Consider the following 6,000-nt stretch of genomic DNA (forward strand, 5'->3'; position numbering starts at 1 on the left):
TGGACACCTACAAAAGTTATGGAGAAACATCCAGGATAACTAAAAATACATTTTAAAAAATACTCAAAACAATAGGAGCTTTCATGAAAATTCCTCCCTGGTATTCCTCCAGTAATGTGTTGATGTTAAATAAGAATGTGCTTGGTAAAAAAACCTAGTCTTATTTAACCCAATGTAAATCAGACCTAGATTACTTAATTAGCATGAGCAGAGAATCAAACTGCTCAGGAAGGATCATTTTCATAATGAACCAGTCAATTAAAGATCATAATATGGACTAGAAAGAGAGTAGGAGTGAATAGATTAGGTAAGCCATTGGAACTGGCTTCCCTAAGAAGTTGTGGATGTCCCATCCCCAGAAATGTTGGCCAGGTTGGACGGAGCCTTAAGCAACCCGCTGTACTGGGAGGCTCCCTGTCCATGGTGGTGGGATTGGAACTAGATGACCCTTAAGGTTCCTTCCAACCCAAACCTTTCTAGGAATCTGTGATTCCTTGAATATCAAATTTACACAATTCAAATGGTTCCAATATCTACCCCTTTTGTGTTAACAGTAATTTAAGCCTGCTTATTAACAGCTCCTTTAGCACATTCATTTTCAAGTGATTTATTTTTCAGCTTTACCTGAGGTTGCCATTACTATTTTATACTTAAGGTGAGAGTGGCCTCAATTAAAATCTGGCTACATGCAAATACACAAGAAAACATCCCCAGATATCTAATTTCACATTTTTCAATTTCATTTTTTTGTAGGTGTTTGTGGAAGTGACTAGTTCTATTAATGATACCTAATATATTTTGGAAATTCATTTTTCTTCATTATATTATACAAAGAACTGCATTCAGAAACACATAAGTAATTTTTTTAACAACACAGGAAATCTAAACCAAAAACTAGGAGTATAGCTATAAAATTATTTATAGCAGCCTGCTTCATAAAATGTTTGTATGAATCAGTGAGAACGAATACAAACAAAATGCAGCTATCTGGAGAGTCAGTACAAAGCCAATTAGTACTATTTGCTATATCTGCTTATTAAACTCATGAACATTGCTTTTGAAATTTGACCTTAGTTCTCTTTGTTGAAGGATCATCCACAATGTCTCACACTATCTCTGACAATTCCCTTTAAAATAATGACAGACTGAATATATTTGTCAAGTATCAAAAAATCATAGTATCAAAAAAATATGTTTCATTGCATTAGAATAACACCATACAGCTAAAACCACATTTTTCTTATCCCATCTTCAGCTATTTTCTGAAGGAAGTTAGGATTATACAACTAACTATTGAGTTGCATAATTTATGAAAATAGAAACGCTGTGAAAACACTGCTTTCCAACAAAAAAATGTGGTACGAACTTCTGCAAACTCATAACAATATTTTCATGACACTTATATCCATAATACCACACCCATGAAAAGGTACCAAAGTTTTACTAGTTTATGCCACTACATATGCATAAAATCACAAAGTAATTTAAAAAAGGTTTTCAGTAGTAAAACTCTAATCTGTGAAATTTCTGGATTTATACTAATTTCTAATCAAACCTAAAAAGTAACTTTTTAACAAACTGTCACTTAGAAAATTTTAAAACTTACCTGGTTATGGTAAGTAAAAATTCTATTACACTTGAAACACAAATTATGTTTGATGGGATTTTAGAAGTAGCAAAATACATGAAGAGAAGAATCAAGCTAGACATAACTTAGCCACATACTTCAAATACTATTCTCTGATCTTCAGGACTTTTGCTGGGCATTTCAGACTGTTTTCCTCCTTTCCATCAGCATGTTACTAACTCATACTTTGTCCCTCAAGAGATTTATAGAAAGGAAACATTAAACCCACAAGCTTAAGACCCCTTACCCTCTCAGTTTGCTGGGCTTCTCTTGCTTCTCAGTGTAACAGACACATGTGTAAACAACAGAATTTCCTGCATCCTTTTCTCATCTGCACTGTACTGGGACTTGGCCAATTGGATTATTTACAGCATTAAGGCCACTCCACAGAAACTTGAAAAAGATTCTCATTGGTCAGGCATTATCAAAACTAAAACCACATTTTTAAGTACAAGTCATTTATACAAAATAAAACATTCTGTCATACTGTTTGTCAGTAAGCATTATTTGTTCAGTTTTTATTTTTCCCTCCTTTTCTAAACAGAAGATTGTGATTATGTATAAAAAAAATTATGTATAAAATGAAACTAGCTATTTGAATTACAGTAGTTAAGCACAGGTCCTAGTACTCATACAAATTCGTTGGATTCTTATGCCAATACCTGCTCCTGCCATCCCTCCTGAGTTTTAAATAGCCTAAAATAAGACTAGTTTTTCACTCAGCTGGATGATATAACCTTGAAAATACATGTACTTTCATAATTAGCTCTGAAATTAGCCAGGGGCTCTTGGAAGTTATTACAAAAAAACTAGAATATTCTAGATTATCAGAGAGGTGAAAGACCAAGGCAAGGAAAGTTAGCAAAAACCACCCAAAACTTTGGAAAGCTCTTTTTGCATTTAAATTTACAGTTACATATTAAAATATAAGGTAAGAAATATTTCTTTCTGGAATACAAACTCCAACATTTTTGTAACCAATATGACAAAGCATGACACCAGTGTCCCAAGCCTGATATCAGAGGCTACAAAATTGGCAGTTCCTCAAGGAATAAAACTGATATAGTTAGACAGAGCTGGGATGGTTTGCCATAGCTGTGAAAAGCCAAACATTTCTCATTAAAAAAAAAAACCCTCATAATGTACAGAATACTGACAGCTCCTATGTCACAATCTCAGACTGAGAAGCCAGATTTCCTTTAGCTTTAAGGGACATTTCTCTACTTCCCTGATAATATCCCAACACTTTTAGCAGCATTATAGCAGGTAGTCTTTCCATCAGGAATATTAGCTATAGTTGCATGACCCTTCTGTTGTCTGCAACTAGGACTTTCAAATTTATTTTTTTTTAAATTATTTTAGGGAAATGAACTAGCAAATCCTCCCACTCTTCTATGACTCATAAAATCTTTTCCACTGCCAGGAGACAAAAGACATTGCCTCCCAAAAGACCTAAGTAAAATAGATGGAAAAAAGATATCTCTATACATTTCTGTTAAAAACCCAAACCAAGCAAAAGCCACAAACCAAAGCAAAAAGAACCCCAAAATCCAAGGCAAAAAATATGACTCCATACAAAACAATCCCAAACTGAAGCACAAAAACCCAAACCAAACCTAACACCACAACAAAACCAAACCACAAGTCTGCATCATATTAAAAACACACACACAAAAATAACCCCACCCCAACAAAACCCAAATCCAAAAAATAAAATAAGGCAACAGCTACTTTATGCATCTTGCATGGCTCTTTAGCAACTAAATAGACCCCATCTCCCACTAGAACACTCTCTGGCTACATTCCATTACCCCTACTGAGGGAAATTGCTTCACATTTTAAGAAATCAAATTATACACACATCATAACTTAAGCTTCTAACAACTCATATTTGAACCCATTCATGGGATTTCCCATTCATTTTTCACCATTCTTCACTTGCTACGATCTCTGAGTGCATCCAAGAAGGCTGTTCCATTGCCCATATCCAAACAAATTTGTGGTTTCTAAAGAAATTGATGCACATTTATTTTGTCTGAAAGGAAGTGAAGAAACTTGGTCATGCAAGTGAAGATATGAAATGGACAATTTATCATTCAAAAATAAATAAGCACAAAGAAAAAAAGTGTCATTACAGCATGTGAAGGAACTAGTACTCCTGGAAGTGTAATTTGATTACCTTTTGGGAAGGAAAACTGTATGCTTTCATGGAAAAAAGGCAAAAAAAAAGAATTATGTATAATAGACCAATAGTAAATAGTAAAGCTATAAAAATCCCTCAGCATCTATTCTGTTGCATTCTGTTGTAATCAGCAATTCTTGGAGGAATCTTGATTTTATACCATTGTTAAAAATGCATCCAAATTTAACTAAAAAAATTACAGCAAAATTGGGAAGTAACCATGCTATTTTTGTATCTTTATTTGCAAATAAAGTCTTGGTTTTTAGTCCCATTTGACCATTTACCTTGAAGCTGTGTCACTGCAATAACTGCAGAACAGATGTTGCCAGTATGCAAGTTTGCTAACTCATCACCTTCACATACGGAGTTGAATTATCTTCCTAGAAGACTCCATGTATGTAAACAATTCTTAGTTCATACTAAGAATATTCATATATGCTCATGAAGAGAATGATGAGAAACTCTGTTTATTATTTTTGTAAGAATATTGTACTGAGAAAATATGATAAAGCCTATAGGCAGCATCAATAATCTAGAACATACGTTTCCATGTATGGCCTTAGTTGTCAATTGTGCTGTTGCACTCTTGATTAGGGTGGGATAGACTCCCTTCACTTTGAGTCCATTTGAACTTTGGCACCATGCCTGACCTGCTTTTTCCAAGATTCACAGAGAAATATTAAGAGAACATGAAAGCCAAATTCTGAATTTTTAAATGTCAAGGCTCATCCCTTTGGGGGGTCACAAAGGAAGAGACCTGATCCTTTTCAGGATCAATGAGCCAATGAAGAAGATTAAATAATTTGTCTCAGAGGAAAGTTAGAGCAAGTCTTTCTCAAAACATGGAAGTTTACAATATTTACTGTATTGATGCAATTTCCTTAGCAGATATAAGAAATTATCATTCAAGCCAAAAACAATAAAGCACTTCAAATACAAATGGCAATAAACCAGAACATTCTTACTATTGAAATTGGAAAATGGATAGGGATATGAAGCACTAAAATTGCAACCTTTTGAAACTGGGCTTCCTTAAGTATTTTTTAAAAAACACATATATATGCCAGTTCTTTTTTATTGATAGAAGTAATTTTTAATCTTATTATTTCATAATATTTCACACAATTTCCTACAAGTGAGACAATAAACATCACATTTAATTTGAATATATAAGAATAGGAGGTCATCCTTTACTGTACCTCAAGCCAGACACACTGCCTTAGGTGATAGAGACACATAAAAGACAACTTGACGTAGAAGGTACCTTCAAGGCAAGAAGAAGGAGAAAATAGAGGCGAAAAGTCATATAATTTTGAATCCCATATCTACAGCAGCAGTAGGAAAGCCCAAACAATATATATAACAAAAAAATTATAAAACAAAAAAAGCAAACCTGTGAAGATATAAATAGTTACAGAAGAGATAAATCAATTAAACAAAATGACCAAAAACTGAGACTCCACCAAATCTCATGTACAAAATTAGGAAAACATCCTATGGTTCCATTTGATAGACAGACTAGGAAAAAGGCACAGGGTAATTATTTCCTAGAATATCTCTAAAATTAGAAATGCAATAAAGGGATAATATTCTCCTCCCATTTTCTTTTAACTTCTAACATATTCTAAACAAGTGATCTTAGCAAAGCTTTGCTTTCACAAAGTTTAGGTTGTGTATGTATTGAGGGGAGCCCTATAGGGATGGCTTCTGTCAGAAGCTGCCAGAAACTTCACCCAGAGCCAAGATGGACCCAATGCTGGCTAGGGCTGAGCCCACCTGTGATGGTGGCAGTGCTTCTGGGATAATGTGGTTCAAGGGAAAAAACCCCACCCTGCACAACAGCAATTTGCACCTGAAGAGAGGAGTAAGAATAAGTGAAACAGCCCTGCAGACACCAAGGTCAGTAGAAGGAGGGAGAGGAGGTGCTCTGATCACTAAATCAGAGTCTCCCCTGAAGTCTGTGGCACAGACCATGGTGATGAGCAAGGTGTGCCCCAAAAGTTTGCCAAGGTCCACGGTGGACCACAGATCCAGCTCCAGGCTGTGGAAGATCCAATGCTGGAGTAGGTGGATGTGTGAGGGAGGCTGGGACACTGTGAAAAGCCTGAACTGGGGCAGGTTTCTGGCAGGACCTGTGGCCTTGCAGAGAGAGGAGCCCATGCTGGAGGAGGTTTGCTAGTAGGACTTGTGA

At 35.4% G+C, this 6,000-nt stretch overlaps 1 protein-coding gene across 3 annotated transcripts in view; it reads right to left on the minus strand.

Annotated features, from left to right (window-relative positions):
- The window catches only part of CCDC102B (coiled-coil domain containing 102B), a 138,534-nt gene extending 136,566 nt beyond the window's left edge, over positions 1–1,968 (minus strand). For 2 of the 3 annotated variants that reach the window (XM_015620210.2, XM_033512194.1), the window contains exon 1: positions 1,875–1,968. The gene's annotated coding sequence lies outside the window, so the exon portion shown is untranslated. Of the gene's footprint in view, positions 1–1,606; positions 1,796–1,874 lie in introns of those variants that run through there. The other variant, XM_033512195.1, reaches the window with a different exon arrangement.
- Between the last annotated feature and the right edge of the window lie 4,032 nt (positions 1,969–6,000).

This window comes from Parus major, chromosome 2, assembly GCF_001522545.3.
Source record: "Parus major isolate Abel chromosome 2, Parus_major1.1, whole genome shotgun sequence".
NCBI classification, from domain to species: domain Eukaryota; kingdom Metazoa; phylum Chordata; class Aves; order Passeriformes; family Paridae; genus Parus; species Parus major.